Below are 22,515 nucleotides of genomic sequence, written 5' to 3'. Positions count from 1 at the left end.
ACTCATAAACTGTCGCAGTGCCCTCTTGGAGCAACGGCTCCTTCTCCTGAGGCTAGCTCTGACACTGCAGTCAGACAGGGAACACGCCTCTGGATCTTGGGAGCACGAGGAGCCGCCAAGGGGGTTTTCCCCTTATCATGGGAAGGTCCCCGCAGAAGATGGAGGGAGGAGTCGGACTCTGTTGGAGGGTAAAGTCCAAGGTGTTTATTCAGTTCCACGCAGGGACATCTGAACCTCAAAGAAGCTGCTCCAGCTGAGCCACCTAGGGCAATGAGCTCTGGGATTAAATACAGGGGAGGGACTACGGGAGGAGACAAACCTACATCCAGTGAGGGACAAGGTGGGAGTGGAACAGGGTTGGAGGGACATTCAAAGAAACCAATGAGAACATAAAGGGAGGAACCTCCTCAGCTCCTGTCCTATCACTCAGTGCCCTTATCTGAACTCTCTAGGAGCCGAGAGGAACAATCAAATGAAAGGCAGGGCCCATAGGAAGGGACTGGGAGGAATATGGGAGGATTGACAGGGAAGAAGGGCAGGGACAAACTTCAGAACATAACATTTCTCAGGAGAACGGGGGAGTGCAGAACAAACCATTAAAATGAAAATAAATAACATAAAATACAACAGAGCACAATGCAACAATAAACATTTGAAGTATCAAAGATTCTCAGATTCCAGATCATAGGGAAATATACATTACAAAACCAAGTTTGAGCTAAGCACTCACCGTATTCTATCAAGAAGAATGACTTTTTCTAGTTTTTGTACTTTGCATGTTAAATACGAAAGGTTATGACACGACCAGCTTAGACTGACAAAAGATACTTATTTTAATTAGCTGATGGGTTAAAAAATCTGAGTGATATCATGTTTTCCACAAAGTCAATCTTGACACATCTTCATCCTGTTCTCTGCCATTTGCTAAATGATACTTCCCAAGCAGCAGTCCCTGTGGAGCCACACTGAATATAGCCAGAAATATAGAAGCACAATGACAAAAAGGGCCATTTTCTTGTACATTTTAACTTAGTTATGATGATGCTAAGGAACTTGTAAGCAATTTAAAAATGGAGTTTCTGGAAAGGAGCAACTGGAAGGTAGAAGGAAAAGGACTTTAAAAGTCATGGCGTGTAGAAATCTGATTAAAAGTTCAAAACACTAAACACATTGCTGATAATTAACCACAAATAAAAGTTGTTCTTTAAAGAAGAATGGATAAATAATAATCCTGCATTGCTGTAGGTGTGTTGGTGTCCAGAGCATTCCTTTGGCTGCCCTGGAGGGTAAAAGACCTGGACAGGGGGGTCTGGGACCCTGGCCCAGGGCCCAGAGCCCAGAGGGACATTGGCTTTGATCTCGGTCAGTGGGAAAGGCTTCCTACACTGCAGGAAGGATTGCAAGTCACAAGAGTGTGAAAGATAGTAGTTTAGTATATCACAGGGTGAGAAAATAGTGGATTTGGGATTTTAGTATTGAAGTGAATGGGGGCAAGATGGAGGATTTGGGGCATTGTCTCCTGCTTCTTCTTTCTTATTCCCTCACTCCATTTTCAGCAGTGACGGTGGCACAAAGTAGTTTAAAGAGATTGGGTCAAAGTAGAGATGACCTGTTTAGTATAAGTGATAGGTATTGGCAAGTAATGATAAATAAAGAATATGCAGAAATTAGTATAAAAGATAGAGACAGCCCTGCACGGGACGAGTCGGAGTTGGAGTCGGGGAGTCACCAGATGCCCGAGCAGCTGCAACAGACCTTTGTGGGGCACTGAGAAAATTGTAAGATAAGAAATAATAAATGAAGTGTGCAACCTTGAAAAATCAGAACCTGAAGACTCCATCTCCTTCTTGCGTTTGGCTCAGAGCTTTGCAGAGGGCAAAAAGACTCTAAAACCACCTGAATCTCGGAGGAAAAAAACCTGAGATAGGTGTATTAAATGGAAAGGGTAAATTTGTTAAAAATGATGCAGAGCTGGCAGATGTATTTGATAAGTCCATCCAGACAACATGGGAAAAAATAGTATGTTTTATTTAACTTTAAGGGGATGATGAACTATATTCCAGCCTACTAAAAACCAAAGAGGTTTTAACAGCTGCTAAGCATAAACATGAGATTCAACTTTAAAATATTTGAGTCGTGTTAATTTTTAATATTCTTCAGGTATTTGGAATATTCCAGAATAAAAGAACAGTGCTATGGATGTGACAGACTGCAGTAAGGGCAGGCAGGATAAACAGGCTGCTTAGTCTGATGCCCGTCTGGATGAAATAATTGAAGAGGTAATATAATAACCAGTTAATAAAGAATGAGAGAATATAATTACAGTTAATACTGGTCAAAATAGTTTTATGAAAATAAAGCTTGCCAGGCAAACTTAATTTTTTTTTTTTTATGGTCTTACATATTTAGCAGATAAAGATATTGCTGCAAACTGAATATGTTTATATTTCTGTAGAACTTTTTGCTTTAACCATCTGACATTCAGATTTTTAAAAATTACCTTTAGACTCAATCAAAATGAAGCACATGCCAAACAGAATAAAAACTGATGGGTCTCCAAAAGTAGCTGTCAATGAAGACTCGTCACTGAATGAGAATGTTGTCAGAGGAGCTGCTATTCAATTTGACACTACTCAATAATTTTTTCTTTATCCATGATCTAGGAATAAATATGAAATTGTTGCTGAAAAAAACAAAAATTAGCTAATAAGGAGCAAGAATTACAAATAATAGTGAGGGACAGGCTTACTAGAGAGGCATAGCACTGAGAAACCTGGGGTTACTAGAATGGCAAAGCTGTGCATGTCTAATAAGGGATTCAAGCCACTGCCCCATTCTCCAGTGCTACATAAAGGTGGTCTGAAAAGCCCTGATGCCAAAAGATTATGCAGGCAGTAATGGAAAATCAGCTCAAAGTGAAATTGTGCTATGTCCAAAAAACATCTGAAATTCTCAGACATAAAAGCAAGGAGGTGGTGAATTAATCACAGCTAATAAGTTCAGAAGAATATTCCTGTCAGTGTTTTTTATGAGGTGTTTAAAAGTGGAAGAACAAGTGCAGGAGTTACAAAATTATACTGTGGATTAAAAGTGTAACAACTAAATGTGTGCATATTCTCAAAAATAATTACAAGAGAGAATTTCTTGGCAATGGAATTGTACCTTCAGCAAGAGAGCAAAGAATCAGTAATTATAAAATCAGAAAAATTCAGAACAAATATAGATTTAACCATTTGTTCTGAATAGAATTGTCACTCCATCTCATAATGATTTGTTTCAAAACTGGCAGGATTTGTAAGAAGTTGTAGGTTTTATTATTAGATACCCAAATCTATTAGGAAAGGCAGGCAAATATTAACTTATCAACCCCAAATTAGATAAAAAAAAAAAAAAAAAAAAAAAAAAAAAAAAAAGGCATTTTGCCAGAACTGCTATGGCTTTTTCAGTTGTTATTTCATAAGTATTAAAGAAAGATGGCTGTATTCTTGCATGGAATTTTCCAGGGGAAACTGATCTAATCCTTTATATAAAAAATGCATTTATTAACTTCCTGTAGTCTGCCTTTCATCTCACTCTGCAATTCTGCAATTACCTCATCAACTGATGTATTCTTTTTGCAATAAGACTTTTTAACATTTATCCTGATACATCTTACTACTATGTCTATTCTTTTGCCAAGTCAGAGTATGTTGTTAGAGTCATTACATGTTAACCCATGTTGTTCAATTGCCATCTAACTTTGGATTAGCAAAATTAAATCCTTCTATATTACTCAGGTTTGCACCACTATTATTAGACTCTAATGCTTAACATGGAAATATCTTCTGTATTAGCTTTTGAATAATCAGTTTGATAAATTAGGGTAAAAGTATTTTCCTTGGGGGAAAAAAAAAAATCACAGCAAAATAAAGTATGCCTTGAAGTTTTTTATTAAGAGAAGCTACTTATACCTACAAAGAAGGCTTTAAAATCAGTGCATTTAAAAATAAATATTGTTTTGTCTTTTTGCCCTAGTTTGAATTTTCCTTGCAATGCAGTTTCAGATAACAGTCTGCTATAGTCCAAATTTCATCACCCAAAGTACAGAAGAAAATAACAAGCATGTCAAAGAACAGAAAATACAATTCAGATTTTATTTCTTCCACAAATATGAATGTGAAGGTGAATGAGTTACTGTGCTTGAAGAATAAGCCTCTCACCGTAGGTCCACCACAAGGAAGATATTGATTCATAAAATTATAAACATTTTATTTTAAATACTTATATTTTATAAATTTTCATCATTTCCAAAACTAAGTAATGTCCCTGTAGGTTCGGAAGAGGCTTGTAGAGTTGGAGGCAAATAACAGTGGGTCCACAGCCTCTAGATGTCTTTGCTTGCAAGGCTTTGTAATTCAGAGATATTTGATCAATTCTTGGAGCAAATGTGTAATCACCACTTAAGAGAGGTGCAGGACATGTCTGTGTGAGCTGGACTGTTACAAATTCTTTAGGCATGTTTTGTGGCCAGCAGTGGAGAAGGGAATCTGGCATGTCTGTATGTAAATACAGATCCATTATTCTTTTCCCTCACCTTTTCCATCTGCAGCTCTTTCATTCTAACCCTGCAGCTGTTCGTCATTCTGCCTTTAGACAGCTGGGCTGCTGCGCTTATTCTGCAATGGTTTCTGGGCAAGTGCGCTCTACAGAGCATTTATGCCAGCAGTTTCTTGCTCTGTTTTCTTTGGGAAATGGTCTTTTCTGACATTTACTTTCAACTTCAATGTGTCTTTGTGGCCTAAGTTTGGTGTGCAGGTGGTTTCTGACACCTTGATAGCTTACTTGGCATGGAAAGGGCTTTGGTGCCTAACGTTCCTGTGAAAGAAACCTCAAAGCCTACACTGATGATCTAGATATGAACCTGCAAACCAGAAGCCAAAATCAGTACAGGATGAATGGCAGAATCTCCTCCAACAGCTGGAGAACCTGCAAAGGAAAACTGGAGGTTATTTACTTAACAGCACTGCAGTTACAGGTGGGGACCAAGCCAAGGCCAAACACTACCTCCAAATGTGGGCAGAGCAGCAAGAAAAAGAGTGTAGTCAGGAGATTACAATAATATGATTCCTTGGTTTCCAGTACAGTTAGAATCTGCTTTGGTAGACAGAGGATCTGTCCCAGAGTCTGCTGAGTGGTGTCTGCATGGCACCACTCTTTGCTCCAAGAACCTGAGGCATAGACTCCATTTTCCCTAACATTAGACATTTAGGCTACTTTTATAATCAATGAAGAGAAATGGACCGGTCTGCAGTGTGAATCACTTGTATTAAACACCAGGCTTACAAGAGAAAAATGTGACCTAGAAGTATCTGTTTATGTCAACAGACTCTATAGCATGCCTAGACGAAATACAGACAAAAAATACTTACATTTGGTGAGATAGATTTGAAGGCACTTGAGGAAGATAGTAGCTACTAGGGTAAGACTGAATTCGAGTGAAGAATAATTAGAATCCAGGGTTAAGAGCCTTAATTTCAGTTACATCCCATTAAACAAACAATTCCTTTACTGCTTTTGCATTCCAGATGATCTAAACTCCCTAAGTGTAGAGAATGAACTGAATGTTCTGGAAGGCAAAGTGCTCATTGGTGTTGGGAGTGGGCAACTCTATCAAACCCCATTGTTTACTTATGATATTTTCTTCCCTTGCCCATACCCTCCAAAAGAATTAAATATCTAATTCATACCGTCTTTTAGCCCAGCTTATGAGTCTCTCAATGCATGCATACAGACAGGCCCACATGCACCTCAAGTACTGTGGCCAGTTCTGGACCCCTCACTTCAGGAAGACATTGAGGTGCTGGAGTGTGTCCAGAGAAGATGGTGTGGGGTCTGGAGCACAAGTCCTGGGAGGAGTGTCTGAGGGTGCTGGGGTGTTTGGTCTGGAGAAAAGGAGGCTCAGGAAAGACCTTATCACTTTCTAGCAACTAACTTATCACTAACTAGAAACAGGGCAGGAGAACATGGTCTTATGCTGTGCCAGGAGAGGTTTAGGTTGCACATTAGAAGGAATTTCTTCCCAGAAAGGGTGGTGGCTGGACATTGGAATGGGCTGCCCAGGGAGCTGGTGGAGTCAATGGAGATGTTTAAGGAAAGACTGGACACGGCACTCAGTACTGTGGTCTACTTGATACAGTGGTGTTCAATCATAGGTTGGGCTTGATGATCTCAGAGGTCTTTTCCAACATAGTTGATTCTATGATAATGTGATATCATCTCAGGATTTTATTGGATCTGTTAATTGGTACCTCAGATCTCAATCTGTACTTATTTTGAGGGCATATATTTTGGGGGGGGGAATTTTGGTTTGTTGGTTGGTTGGTTGTTTGTTGGTTTGTTTGTTGGTTGGTTGGTTGGTTGGTTGGTTGTTTTCTTCCTGTTCATAAAAGCAACTAACTTAAAAGGAAATTAAATACTTTCTAGGAAAAAATTAATTACTTAATCATAAGTTTCATAACGTACATTCAAGATCATCATAATGCAATTATACAAAGTATTCCTGTAGGACAATCTCCATGAATAAACATAAAAGGACACAACCATAAACATATGGACTAAGTTTTGGAATAAAAAAAAAATGTTAATTTCTAGCATTCCCAGACTGCTATCTCTTCTTCCCAAATTTTCCAAGTTATAGTTCTGTCTTCACGTTATGATATTTACTTTCTCATTATGCATTAATCCCATTTAGTCTGTAAATATTTTTAAAGAAAATAAATATTTCAACAGGAAGACCTTTAGATTTTACATTGTTGCAGCAGGAAGAAGAATTAAAAGTTTTTTATGGTGGAGAACATAGAAGTGTTAGTCCAGCATCTATGTATCTGAGTAACAATGAAAAGAAGAAAATGCACAAATTCTATACAGTAGAAGTAATTTTAAAAACCCCACAAAACTATTTAAATATGTAGTGTTTTTGAACGAGTCTCTACTGCTTCCCAAACATTTTCCTTAAGTGCACGGCTCAGAGGGAGCTGCAATTCATCGCTAATCTTATAAGTACATAACTTGTGATATGCTTTGACAAACCTCATCTAAATGTAAAACATTATTGCCATTCTTATCCCACGGTAAACCTTTGTTTCAGAATTGCTTATAAGTCTGCTTTAACAGCATTTAAAGAAAATAAAATGTCTGTGTTGCACAGAGACCACAAGTTATTTTCTACAACCCATGGAAAAACAACCTGAAAAAAATTCTTCATGTCATTATATGTACACACATGTGCTCACAAACATAGGCTCACACACAAAAGTAAAAAAGACTGAATGACTAAAAATTAATAGAATAATAGAACCTGAAATGCAAAATGGAGATTTGTGCAGCTAAGGAGAAACAATATGCTATCAGCAGTGTTAAAATAAATGCCATTGCATGAATTATGTATTATCAGTGGATTGTAAATAACAAAGCTATAATAGTTCCCAGATATATTTAGAGGAGAAAACAAAGTTATCCATTAACAAATTGCTTTTTATAATTACATATTTAAAAGTCTGGGTGTAGACTTTATGAATGCTAATTAATACATAAATCAGTACTTTTCAGTCTGTTATCTATTTCCACAAACATTTCTATCACATGGATAAGATAATTGAGGGAAAGTGCATTAAAAATTATAAACACAAATACATTAATAAGTGGAAGAGAATTTACTTGTTCAATGGCAGTAGATATAATACTTTCTATTTCCATAGTACTTCCTTCTTGAAGTGCTTTATGTACAGGTTCCGGAATCCCTTCAGAATTTAGACCTCTATTTGACTAGGAGCATTAGGCTGATAGTACTACACACCTCTAGTTTTTTAGCTGGAGGAGAGATAGAGTAATTGTCATCTTGGAGTAACAAACTGAGACACCGAACATGGATGATGTTCAGTTTTGATTCATGATAATAATGATGGTTGCAGTGGAGATTTGGTTAAGTAATTCTTGACTAGATTTGGATTAGAAACTGAATTATTAAAACACAGGTGAAACACGGGTACTTCTAAGATGCCCCAGTAAGAAGTAGAAAACATGCAGTGCTGTCTAATACAGTAACTAGACCAAGAAAACATGTGATTGACATGAGGAAACTGCTTTAAATCCCATTTCTCTTTGGGGTTACGCATCTGACTCAGGTTCTCAAAGGTGTCACACTCTTCGCAAGATTCACTACACAAAACACTATCCTGGCCTTCAGCATTTCAATTTCTATTTCATAACAGCTTGACTCAAGCAACAGTTCTCAGTCTAGAAATGAGTGATTCAGATTAACTGCTCTCTCAGAATCCGAGATGACCCCATTTGAAATTCATATCCCTACAGTCTTCCCACTTTATACTTCTCTACCACCATCCCACAAGCATGGTTGAGTAGTAGGTATCTGCAGCCTGCCTTCTTAATAGCATCCCTTAAAATCAGTGCAAATATTGAATTGAACCAGTCTAAACTATAGGCAGAGGAAACAGTGTGTTTCCTGTCTGTGTGCTTTGGGGTAGGATACTTTTCTGAAAGTGAAAATTATTAACAGTCATTGGATAAAATACCAGTGCATTGCAGATTATTAGCATAGTCTTTCTGATGCTGTCCTGATTTTTTTTTTTTTTCCTCCAGGAAAACCTTAGTTCTTTTTTCGATATGAAATGCCTTAGCTTTTCTTGAATTCAGCTCTTGTTTGATTTTTCCATCCCCTATCAGAAGGAAGGCAAATAATGTTCTGCAGCATATCTCACAAAGTTGGTGTTTATTTGCCTGAAGCTCCTTGTGAGGACAAAAAGCTATTTTCAACAGTTGACTCACCAAATAAATAGGGAATAATCTATGAAATTCGGCTTCAACTGAACCTATGATGCTATAGTGGAAGATTCAGAGAGCAATCTGCACCTTCAGTTCCTGATTCTTTTTTAGAACAACTCCTATCTCACTTGCCAGTTCAGAAAAAATACGTTCACAATATGTACAATACGTCCATCGTGAATTAACCCATACTATAAGAAAGTACACAGTACTCCAGAAACATCATCTGTCATTTTCTGCTGCTGTAGAGAAACTACAGTAGCAAGTTTTGTATTCCCTGCAGTACCTGGAAGCTTAGCAGTTATAAAAAGGTCAGCAGCAAACTCATGAAAGGATTTTGTTTACTGCTGCCTAGATATCCAATGGGGATTTTATTTTGATAGGTCTGTAAGTAAATTAAATGGTCTATTTGCATATTGTTACAAAAGTGTAAACCTTTTATAGTGTTTAATAAAGATTTACGCAATACCATAAACTTGATATATACCCTGTGCTTGTATAATTGAGACATGGTAGACAAACTGCACTCATGGTATCAATTTCTTTCATTATTTATGATTTTGAGTAACACCATTAGTAACAAACATATGTTGCTGTAAAACATTTGGTAATATTCTCCCCTCTCTCACACTTCTAGAGCGAAATCTCATTGAAATTCACGTATTGTATTACTCATGACATTTGTCTAGGCAAACACAGAGGGGTATATTCACCTGAGAAACCTGTAACCTGAGGAAATGCCCTGGACATTTATCACCTTTGTTAGGGTTTTATTATTTATCATGGCAGCAACATGATAAGCAATCTTCTGAAGAAGCAATTTTATTGACAAAATTACATTACAGCAAGAGCTTACAATTGCAGCTGCAAATTAACCACATAAGTAGAAATATAAAAAATGGGAGGTGTAGACTGTTGTTTACTTTATGTTCAATTAATTTTGGATGTATATCTCAATCCAGAGCAATTGGGTCACAAACATCCAGAAGCAGAAATGTCAAAACTAGATTATTATATGCCCATACATAGATTTATTATTTGTGTCAGTGATAAGAATAGTTCTCCTCTGGGAGAAGAGAGGAAAAAAATCACTGTAAATACAGATTATAACGGAAGAGAAGGTGGTCCCAAAAAACCAAAATAAATCAAACAAAAAAATCAGAACAGGAGAAAAAGGCTTTGGTAGTACATTAATGGCAGTGACCAAAAGAAAACCAAACCAAACCAAACCAACAAAAAAGAAGCAACATTCAACAAAAAAACCTACTTTAAATTATTGATAAGACTACTAGGTCCAACTATTAGCTGTTACCAGTCTATATTGATAGTATAAGTGGGGTTAAAATACGAATGAGGCATGGATGTAGACTTACAGCAACGCTTGATGTCTAAGTTTAGAACAAAGCAGGCAGAGATTACAAAATTTTGAGCAGTCTTTCAACTGGGTATAATGTTTTCAGTCTTTGTGAACAGAGGATCTCTTGAATTCCTTGTGCTTGGTCTTCGAATCTCTCATGTGGTGGTTGTGACATATTTCTTGTGACTTGCTGAATGATGCTGAATTTCTGGAGAGGTATTCAGGATGATTTGTGCTATAAAGATCTCAAATAAAACAAGACTATGATTCAGACTCAAAATTACAGATTTAGCTTTCCAAAATTATACTAGATTTCTGGTGTTAAATAATTTTTCAAAAACGCCTGCTAAGCTTTTCTTTTCACAGAATTGAAGAAAATCTATATTCCTACCTTCTGGAGATATATTTCTGTTATGTCTCAAAAAGTGCTTCATGCACCTAAGTGCCCCTGTGTGTGCTGTAAAATGAGTTAAAATGAGCTGCTAGTGTTTGCTGAGGTATATAATGTTTGAGATTGAATCCTCCTACATTTCTGAGTCAGAAGAAAACCTCATTTGGGTTTTGTTTTTATAGATCTCTCTGAATACATAAGCTGTTTAGTTTTTACAAATCCAAAACTGTGGATCTAAGCTACCTAAACGAAGTGTCTCTGATTAGAAACATAAAGAAAATATAATCTCTTTGTATTTCTAAAGCATTCATTACTCCCATATCAAGGCTGCATCTGGGTGATAAGAGAATTAATTTTATATTTCACAAATTATATAAAGGCTTTTTAACATTCTCTTTGAAGTTTTCTGAAACAAATTAAAATAAAATTCCATGTTTAAAAATTAAAAAAAAAGTGAAGAGGTCGGGTTTTGTTCATTTCCAAATTACTACTATTACTACCTGCTGAACGGCTGTTTATAGAGCTAGCCTAACTACCCTGACTGTGGTTTCAATTGCTTTTTATGTTATAAATGTCAAGGGAAAGCAAAAGGGACATGCTTTTTTTTAACAAATTACTCTCTCCTTAATAATGCCATTTTTAAATTCAGCATTTGAGAACATTCATTGAACTTACGCAGTTCTCCTAAAAGGCTGTTTATGAGGCTTCATCTGCCTTCCTACTTTTACAATCCTCTATAAATGCCATGTCACCTATACATGAAGAATTGAGAAGTGACTTGAATTAATTAACTGTTAATATTTAGGTGGTCATTGACATCTGATGAAGGTAATATGGCCATATTTTATGGGAGTAAAAAATTCTTAAATGCATGACTACTTTTCAGGAGCTGAAGTGATGAAGCTACTGGTTGGTACCACACTTCTTATTCCTTGTGAAGGAAGGAATAGGTAATTTTGAAGGACAAATTGCTTACAGAATTCATCAAACTTAAATATAAAGTAGTATTGGTGGTGATTGATTCACAAGTGTTTTTTTGACACCATGTCTTCTTATTCTTTTATTTCTTTTTTGATTTTAATGTTTTATTACAATCTTGCCTTTTCTTCCAGGAGTTTGGTGGGCATCCTTTCTTGCCCTTGCTGTGAATGAGCACAGGAGATATGCTGAGATTCCTATGGCTAGTCTGATACTAATAGTTAGCTTAAATAAAACATAGTTAGCTTAATAAAACATATAAATTATAAATTGTTTTTATTTTTTGATTCACAATAGAAGTGTGATTAAAAAACCCTCAGTTATTAACTTGTTGTATTATTACTTTAAAAGTAACTCAATTCTGCCTTTATCTAGATTGCTTTAGTCAAACAGGCAACTCCCATGATCAAGGATAAGGGAAGAATATGAACTTTAAAATCCACAAATAATTCCTTTTCCAGTGGAAATGAATTTGAAGATGAGGTTAAATTTATAATAATGTAACCTTTTAAAAAACTATGTTCTTATTTTATTATTGCAAGTTACACCTGGCTAAAGTCCTGAAATGGTTGAAAAATGCAAGTTTCTGGGTCAATAACAAATATGTCTTTTTTATAGGTATTATTAGTTTTAGTCTATCTATTACACAAAAAATAATAATAATAAAAAAACCCCTGAAAGGTTAAATGAAAAATAAATTATCCAAAATGACTGGTTCAGCATGTTATTATTTACTCAAGAGCAATTGGCAGATTAGAATTTTTTTTTTTTTTTCTTATCCAAGTAAATCTATAAACTCCTGAAACAATTCTCCATATGGCAAACTTTTTCCATGTTCACAACACTTAAGTTGGCAAAATTATGTTTGTCTGCCTGGTACAAAAGGTCATGAAGATGTACTAGTGAATAAGGTGGCAGAAGATCTTCATCTTACAAGGATCTGCAGTTATAAATGCCCAAGAATTGATGTTTTGACTTGAAAAGTGCTCTTAAAGACTGGGGAATTGGTTTTGAAACCTCCTCCAATGAGTGATGTGACGGCACTTAAAGCAGATGCTTGTGGGAATACAGCTTGGAAGAAGGACTCAAAGTACTGTTGAACTCATTACAGAAGTAGATGTGATAGAGGGCTACAAGCCCTGGCAAGTCGAGGCAAGACCCTGAAGAAGGAAGAGAACAAGGTGTATGTGTGTATGTTTGTGTGCAAGCCCATAGGTAAGCAATGTCACTAAGAAACATAGATACTGTTGTTATACTTGAAAGGTATATAAGCCAGCAGTGTGTTCAATAAAATTGGCTTCATGATGCAAACCATGGGGGACCCCATCTCTTCAGTCACCCAACAGATGCTCTTCATGGTGGAACTGTCAGCCTTTGGCAACTTCTGTATAATTATAAAGAGATTAGGGAGATGGCTGTCCTTTAAAAAAAAAAAAAAAAAAAGGGAAAAATGTTTTACCGATTTTGGAGTCTCAATCTCTCATTTGAAAAATGTACTAACCTAGAAAATCCATCTCAAATCATAGGAATGCCTACAGTAAAATAACTTTAAGGCTACTACATACTTTTTTCCTTCAAGAATGTTTGTCTCATGATATGCAGGAAAGATCTGTGCCACTTCCTAGTTTTTTAAGACCATAGCCATAACAATTTGATGAAATATCTGTGTTTTACAATTATTTCTAAGATAAAGGGAATCCCATTTGTTCCAATGTTTCTCCCTTTTCTCCTCTCATCTTTTACCCCTGCTGATCTTGCTAGCTATCCACTTTTTGCCAACATGCCAGCCTCAATGCACAAGCCTAGCTCTATCTTCATGTTTCTTCCTCTTCATGTCAAAAAGCAGTTTCCTCTCTACCAGCAGTAGGTTACTCAGAGTGTAGAAGGAACTTCTTGCCTCCTGACAATTCTGGCAGGATGAGGCAGTGAAGGAGATCCAAGCCTCCTGCTTGCTCCCTTGGGAGGAAAATAAAGTCCTGCTGACCAGTTGTCACACAGGCGCTGTGCAGGACTGGAGGGCACTTGGTGAGTGTTTCTCTGCACGGAATAATAATCTACAAGACTGATGCCGTCTCAATGACTGTTTGCTAACTTCACATTTAAAGGTTTTTTCCAGTCATACAATTTATATGGAGAAAATCCACCAGCATTACACGTCTATCAAACAACACTTTATACACTACAATCCACAGTAAACAAAAGAGTCTCCCAAAGATCTTAAAAGTATTATCCCCCACCCAAATATAATTCTACCTGTTCTGCCAGAGACAGACAGGTAGAACATTTTCACTCCTAAGTTCAGCAGTTCAAAACAAAATGGGGTGTTATGATGAAAAATGTAATATCTTACTATCCTGGTTTTTTATAGCCCAACCTAGTATCTTTTTTTTTTTTCTAGTTTGAAGGCTGAGCCCTTGCTTATGTATATAAAATCCAATATAGTCACACAGTTCAGCAATATTGAACATATTCCTGTGGCCCAGTATTCAAAACAAAAAAACAAAAATATGAGAATAAGCCTATCAGCTTTAAAATATGTATTTTAATGTAAATATATATTTTATTATTGTTTTATATATAAAATATATATCTTTTATAAGCTTAATTTAGCTTCTGAATCATCTCATCTGAATTTTATGTGAAATTTTCAGAAGAATAAAGCCTCCACTGAGACTCTATTACTTCACAACTTCAGCTTCATAGACAACATTTGGGAAGAAACACTGCCTTGAAAGTTCAGCTCTCATTAAACAAGCGAGAACAGAACATGCCTTTCTGAAGACAGAATTTGACCTTTGTTCTCTCAAAGATTTGACTCACATGTCAAATGATTTCTAGAGCAGAAGTAATTTAAATAAACACATTTATAAACCTATAGAATAGCAGTAATGATATGCTGACATCCTCAAAACACCCCTTGCTGTAAATTTCAGCTTCATTTATTTAGCTTGCCTAAGTTATTTTCTATTACTTTAGCTTTATTTCTATACACAGGTTTGCAAATTTTGCATACATATTAGCTAATGAGTTACTCACACAGTTCATTTTTAACATGTTTTATTTAATTAAAAAGGTATTATTTGTCACAAGAAAGCAACATTAAACAACTGCACAACAATGAAATGCTAACTCACTGGAAATGAGTGTGCCTCTGGGTGAAGAAGAAAAAATTTATGTGAAGATCCCTACACAGAAATCCTCTAATGTCCCTCACTGACTTCAGAAATAGCTCATCCTTCTTCAAAGATGGCACTTTCTGCCTTTTTTGTTGCAAATGGAGCACAAGCTTAAATCCTTCACAAAGGGCCAAAGCCACAATAGATCCTTGGCAAATAAGCTTCTCCATACAACTGGAGAAGGAGTGGAACAGGAACAGCTTAACCTGGGAACAACAGATTTAGAAAAAATATTACTGAAATGATTTTGTGGAAATCCGATTAAATTTTTTCTTGAGAGAATATTTTCTGCCTAACACAATACAATAAGGGTTTTAACCCATAGGGAGAATGTCATCAGGTCCTATCAGTTGTCATTTAGTGTGGGGAAGACACCTAAAGGACAGAGGAGGTCTGAGACTGAGGGGGGAAGGTAGAGAGCAGTAATCCTGGTAAATCAGGTATCTGACAATTAAGTCCAGACACAAAAATATCAAGTGACAGTTGGGTTTGGCTTCCAGTCTGGTTTGTCTGTTACTGGTGTAACTTACCTGCTCTGCCATAAAACCTGCTTGCTCTTCAAAAGTCTCATCCATAATTACATTTTTCTCTTCCACACAAGGATGTTCAGAGCTCCTAGGAGTTCCTAGGACTCATTATATGTATTCATTAAACCTTACTAAGCCTTTGATGAACTAAATAATAATCCTTTTTGACAGGCAGATAAACCAGGCTGTAGGGCACTGTGGTTTCCAAACAAGTCACTGCCAGATATTACACACAATTTCAGCTGCATTCATTCGAAGCATCAACCATCAGGTAGCAGTTGTTTCATATTCTCCTGAAGTTTAGTATGGGAATAAAAAGATCCTGTTGTGCCGGGTGATCTCTGTCAATTTATTGTCTGACATCAAAATTCTACAGCAGAAGTCCCTTTAAAAATGAAAGCTTGACACAAGCATGGCCAACAAGTTTTGCTCTTACAACAGATTTTTGACTTGGTATTGCACACTGTGATTCACATATTAAAAGGAAATTTAAAAATAACTGTTTCTGTGTTTCGGTGCTTCAGTGTTTCAGTGTTTTCATTGTGGACAACATATCAGTAATATTAAAAAAAGATTTTTTTAAATCTCCAAAGGGCTTTTAATGAAAGAAAAAAATAACATATTTGTAAACATTACTTTTTCACTTGATATTCCTATGCAGATCATTCTGTAAATAAACTCCCATGTTCCTGTTTAGTGTTCAAAGTTAAAATATTTGATGAAATATTGGAAAATCTGTAATTGGAAAATGACTTTTTTTTGGTAATTCTTTTTTTTTAAATATAACTTCCATTTTTCTCCAGCTGTCTTATTCTTTTTGATCCCACTTTCTAGTTATGAGTAACTTGGGCTTGTCTGTGAAAGGGAGGAATGGGTTTTTTACGTGCACTGTCTGTTAAATTCATGATCAAGAGAATTTACCTTATTTTTTTTTTCTCTGTACAAAGAAAAATACTTGTAAAAAATACTCTAAATAGGAAATCTTTACCCTATCCAAATACAAGTTAGATGAAACAGAAGTTTGAGAGAGACAGATATTAACAATTAGTAAATCTCCATACTCAGTAAAAATAAGAAAGAAAGAAAAAAAAAAATCATCTTATATTCAAGGAGGAAGATGCCGCTAAATGTATTAAAAATTGCTATGAAGTAGAGTAGTAGATTAGAGAGTTGTTGCTTTAAGGTCACTCTTTTTGCATAAATCATTGAAAAATTTCTAAATTATCAGAAAGCCACTATGGGGGGGAAAAAAAATGTCACTGATATAAAGGGTAAAAGAATAATAACATCATGTCAAATTAAAAAATTGAAACTTAAAAGGTAAGCACAATAATAGCTTAAAACTTTTCTCACACTTTCACTCTGATTAAAACATCTCATGTAATGCATCAGTAGGAAATTGCACTTCCTGCAAACTTCTTTACAGATTTCATCTCTCCTGTAAAATATTCCTTCTAATGGTCATTTGATCACAGTTCTAATGTTTATTCAACTTGAACACTATATCAAAATATTTTTAATAGCTTCATATATTCATCTGTAATTAAATTTTAAAGATTTTAGGCATATGCTCAAAGGTAACATCAAAACTGAACAGGAGCCAGTAATGTGCCCCTGTCGGAGAAGTCTACAGCTATCATATTAAGAGGCTGTTAGAAGTGCTGCCAAGAGGTTGAGAGAGGCAATGCTTTTCCTGCCTCAGCACTGGGGATGTCACACCTGCAGCACCAGGTCCAGTTCCAGGCACCCCAGAACAGGACATGAACATATTCAAGGGAGTCCAGCACAGGGCCATGATGATGGTTAAGTACCAAGAACTTATGAGGAAAAGTTAAGAGAGTTGAGACTTCTTCCCAAAGAAAGGCAAGTTCAGGAAGATCTCTTCATTCTGTATAAATGCCTGAAAAGATGTTGCAAATAAGGAGCCAGGCTCTTTCCATTAATGCCCAGTGACAGTGACAGGATGAGAGCCAATAGGCACAAAATGAAACACAAGCTGTTCCATCTGAACATCAGGAAACGGCCTTTTAGCTCTAAGGATGCTCAAACACTGAGATGGTTTTCCCCAGAGAGGTAATTACATTTTTCAAAAGCCATCCAAATGTGCTCCTGGGCAGCCTGTTCTAACTGCCCTGCTTGAGCATGAGGGTCAGAAAAGATGACCTTCAGACCTATGCTCCAATCTCTTCCAGTCTGTGATTCTGTGAATTTATAATACTTCTACTGTGTAAAAGGATTTTAAATTATTGTTTTAATTGTGTGATGACTACTGAATATAATTAAAAAAAAAAAAAAGCTTAAAAGTGTATTATTTGATTAGTATGAAAGTTCAATTTAGAATAGGGCTTTTAAAGCAAAGAGTTTCTAATATGAAACTCAATATGATCCTAAGGCTCTATTTAGTTTCTGAAGATATTATATTCAAGTCTAAGTGGAATAAAGATGTCCATGTATAATTAAAGTGTTTCCAGTGACCTTCGAAGTCTTTTGCCTTTGCAGACCACCGAGACCTTTAACAAGATTTTGTGACCCATGTTAAATCATAATCATAACAGCAAGCAGTTCAGTATTAAGCAATGATCAGTATTCAAAACATTCATCATTTTAGTACTGTTAGTAAATTTTACTCTGTACTGGCAAGATCATTAGGGAAAAAACACCATTTTGTGACAGGAATTTATGAAATGAATTAAGAAGACATGATTACTTGATAAGACTTTAAAGAGTTTGCTAAATTTAGAAACTCAACTCAATTTCTGTTGCACAGCCTCCTGCATTTTTAACAATATGTGAGGTCCTCATCAACTGATCGTATTTCCTTAGTAAAGAATATATATTTAGTAATAGTCTAATGTCCATGTATTTTTACAAAAAGTAAAAAAATAAAGTAGAATTATTCAGATTTTTTCTGAATAATTTGGGGTGAAATGATCATGCATTTGTCCTGATGTCTCTTGTAGTTCTAGACATAATTAGCTTTTATATTTCAAGAATAAGTTTTAATCCTGTTATCAAGATGAAACAAATTTTGACACACTACAGGGAGGTTTTTAATGAAGGTGAAGATTTAACTCCCACTACATATTGTTTTTCTTTTATTACTGAAGTTTTTTGCTAGCACGTTTCCCTCTAGGACTTAAATGTTGCTTTTCGGTCTCTGATTTCTTCAGTTTCTTAGCACACTTCAAGAACAGCCCCTTAATTTCATTGATTATAGCCCAAAACTGATTTTTGTAGCAGGAGTGTGAACACTCCCTGCTGTAGAACTCAAATTAGTATCTCTGACTATATATCTACAGCTATTTGGAGAACTTGTGGCAAGTAGAAAAATATGTTAAGCAAGATGATAGAACAGTTTAATAATGAGGCTTTGTGCTTTGTTTATAGAAGAGTACAAAAAGTTCTTGAATAGCAAAAAAATGTGAAACAAGCACCTATTGTTAGATATAAAGTACAAGTGTAGTTTTAATAATTGGTTATACACATAACTGTAAGCTCCTAACAATTTGCTATTAGTTAGAAAACTTTTAAAAGGCCTTGTGACACAGAGAATTTTGGCTGCTGTTGGCAAGACAAGCTGTTGCCATCTTTCAATCGTCTCACACTGTACTGCGGCTGATGTTGCAACAAAAGCTCAAGGAACATCCCCCGGAAGTCCTATCCTGTTATTTGGCAATATTAAGATCCAACAAGAACTCATGTCAAGCATGTTTTTTTCATTAAGTTAGTGTGGTGGTTTCAGGCAGATTTTGGAAGAAACCCTCCCACGGGGCCCCCCTCCCCTCCCCCAACCAGTTCGGGAAAAGACTTCCTCAGAGAGAAGAGGAAAAAACCTGTTTATTAAACAGGCAAAGCGCTCCCAGCACAATACCCGATGACAAGAGCTTCGTGCCGCTTACGGAGGGATAACAAACTTGAAGAAAGAAAGTCTCCTCTTGAAGATAGTCACTGTGCTCCACTGCTCCATCTCCGCTGACGTTGGGAGGAAAGGAGATGTGCAGGGCTGGTCTTGGTGGGGTGGGTCCCCTGTGGAGGCCCCCGGTGCTTCCCCAGGTCCTTAGTCTGGAGAGGTTGGAACAGTTCCGAGGAGAGGGCAAAAAAGAAAAAAAGAAAGGAAAAAAAAAAAAAGAAAAAAAGAAAAAAAAAGGAAAAAAAGGAAAAAAAAGCAAAAAATCTTCAGCTATTCTACAGCTATTCTACAGTCTAACTATGCTAGCACTAAACTAACTAACTGACGGGGAAAAAAAAACAACAGAGCTTCTTTCGTCTTGCCGTGTTCCAACTCCCCCGCTTCAAGGTCACTCCGATGAGCAGAGTTTTCCTGGGGAAAAACAAACGGTGCTTCCCTCCCCTCTGCACCCAACAGACGATTGGGGGATACACAGTCACCCCAGGACAGTTAGTGAACCACATTTCTTGTCTTAGGGAAGACACACAAAATGGTAAGTATGTTTAGGTCTTTGAAAGGGGTTTGACCTGAGAGATTTGCTAAGCTGACTTGATACATCAGTTTGGTAATAGATCAGAATTTGTATAAAAACCTACTTTGATTCCCTGAGATTATATTCTGGGGAAGAACTGTGTGTTTAGGTAGTCTAGTTCCTGGCAGTTTAGTTAGATTGCATGACAAATTCTACCAATGTGGAGCTTGTGAATTAAAGCAAATATATTTTGTTTAGTAACTGTTTATCTGCCTTTGGTCATATCAGAATGACAGTGCACCGCTTATCACAGCACAACACACCCAAATAAACATTAACAGAGGTGACTTAACAATGCATTCATTAGTGTTAGAAACACAGATGACTAATTCTTGTGACGAATTAGGATCCTTGCCCTCATTTACATGTACTGAATATGTGCTAACAGGTCAGGCAATCTAAAACATTAGTAGGCCACTGTTATCAGGAAGTAGTAGAATTTCTGGAATGCTTTTCTAGAAGTTTAAAGAAAGTTATAAGTCTTGGTTCTTTGTAGAAACATAAATTTTTATCTTTCCTCTTTCCAAATGTGACAATTTTAAGCTGCTGTGGGTAAATTCAGGGACAAGGTAGGCCGCTTTGTAATGAGTCCAAGAAATGCTAAAAGAGTTAAAGGGAAGAATTTTTTGTAAAAAGGCAGACTAGCTAATTCTAAACATCAGCATTATTCTATCCCTGCACAGGCTTGTGAAGATGGTATGAAATCTGTGTAAGGACAAGTTATGTTCACTTTTCTCTTTTTTTTTCATTAGCATATTCATCATTTGGGACCTGTGAATGAATGGATACTTGGACTGAGAGCTCCTCCTAGGCAATTAGGAGTTGAAGTTTGTTCCAAATAGCATTCAGAAAGCAATTTTTCTTAGAATAGCATTAAGGTCTTAGATGCAATCTAGGAGATTAATACTAGAGGCTGCTAATGACACCAAGCATGCTACAAAGGAAAACAAACCCTATTTGAGCACAAAATATTGTCCTCTAAAATATTTATTTAAGACTTTCAAGATCAGATTGCTAATGTATAATTCCTAAGCATGATCCTTTGACACACAGAAACTGCAATGCCAGGTTGAAAAAAGAAAAGGAACTATGCCTGGAATTGTCTTGGTTGATTGCTTCTTTCCCTTCCCCTATTCCCTAACAGATCAATGATAATCAGGCAGTGAAAACTATAATACATTTTGCAAACCAATAAAAAAAAAATTCAATTTATTGATTTCTGTTTACTCATTTATTAACTATTTTGGTCTCTATAGGAATGATAGAAAGACCTTGAATGTTTTTCCTTTTTTCTCACAGATTACCTTTGGGAAAATCTAGGTAAAAATTAAACAGCAGTAGTTGTCTGATTTGTAATTTTGCCACTCTATATGATATCTTTTTGCTATTGCTGATTGTCATTTTAGAAATAGATTGACTTCCCAAACAATGACATTAGTTGTCAGACTGTAAGGAAAACAAAAGAAGCAATCATGAGGGAATAGTCTTTTTGTGGAAGCAAGCGTGACTGTACATGTTTTCTACTTTTTAATATTCCTATAACTTTTTGTGCTTAATATATGAAAAATAATTCTTGTGTTTGTTTTGCTTTACTTTGATTTTAGGGCCTTTCAAGAAAGGATATTCTTAAATTTAATTGCTTTTGGGATGGTTATGGGACAGAGATAGAACCTTAGGGTGAAAAGATTTATAAGAAAATCCTAAACATAGCAGCAGTATTTCAACCATTAAAGATTTTTACCATATTGCATATGGTCTCTTATGAGCTAATCAGAGTCTATATTCCATGTAAATTCTTGACATAAATGATATCCCAAATGGAACTAAAACTGACCTAAAAAAAAAAGCCAGTAATAATCAGAAGCACTTAGGTATCTTCATCTGACACTTTCTATTCCAGTCACCCACAGCACTTAGCCCCCTCTCAGCCAACTCCATCAGTTTATGTTCTGGGCATGGAATATCCCTTTGGCCAGCTCAGTTTGTCCTGGCTGTGCTCCTTCACTGTCTCTTGGGCACCTCTCCTCACTGGAAAAGCAAAGGACTTGCCTTACCCTTACTAGTGCCTCACTATTGCCATTACTACTTAGTAGTGATGAAAAACATCAGTATGTTATCAACATTATTCTCCCACTAAATCCAAAACACACCTCTGTGCCAGATAATAGGAATACAATTAGCTCTATCCCAGCCCAGACCATGACAGTATCCACCCCTTTTTCTGTAACACTTACATTGTCCCTGGGTCCCATACTTTCCAATACACTGTCACCTTTCCTGTCTTTTGATATACACACAGACATAATTCCTTTATTCTTTGGGCCATCCCTATAAATTGCCCATTGAATTTATCTAGTCTGTGAATTTAGCCATTATCTGTCATAAGAGTGTCTCAGAGCAGGAAAGATGGTGTGCGGTGTTGGATTCTTGCTTGCTGAAGCTGGTTGTGATTTCATCACCAATGCACTTTTCTGGTTTCATCACAGTTAATTCTTTATTAACCTGGGTGATTTTTACAGTAATAACTTTGATATGGCAATCAAAATGGAATCAGATCTCCAAATTCAGAGTGGCAGAGATGAGTGCTCCATGATGCACCCAATGTGCTGACGGACATCTAGCTACCTAGAAGTGATAAAATACACTGTTATTCAGCAATCTAATTTATTGACTATTCTAACCCAAAAGCAAATCCCCTTCAGGTACACTTTGTACTTACCAATCCTCCCGCATCACCCATCAAGTGCACCCAGGTCCTTGAGCAAAAGCAATTGCACAAATGGGT

Source organism: Hirundo rustica, chromosome 6, assembly GCF_015227805.2.
Source record: "Hirundo rustica isolate bHirRus1 chromosome 6, bHirRus1.pri.v3, whole genome shotgun sequence".
Lineage (NCBI taxonomy): Eukaryota > Metazoa > Chordata > Aves > Passeriformes > Hirundinidae > Hirundo > Hirundo rustica.
The sequence above is the reverse complement of the archived record's forward strand: the minus strand, read 5'-3'. Positions refer to the sequence as shown.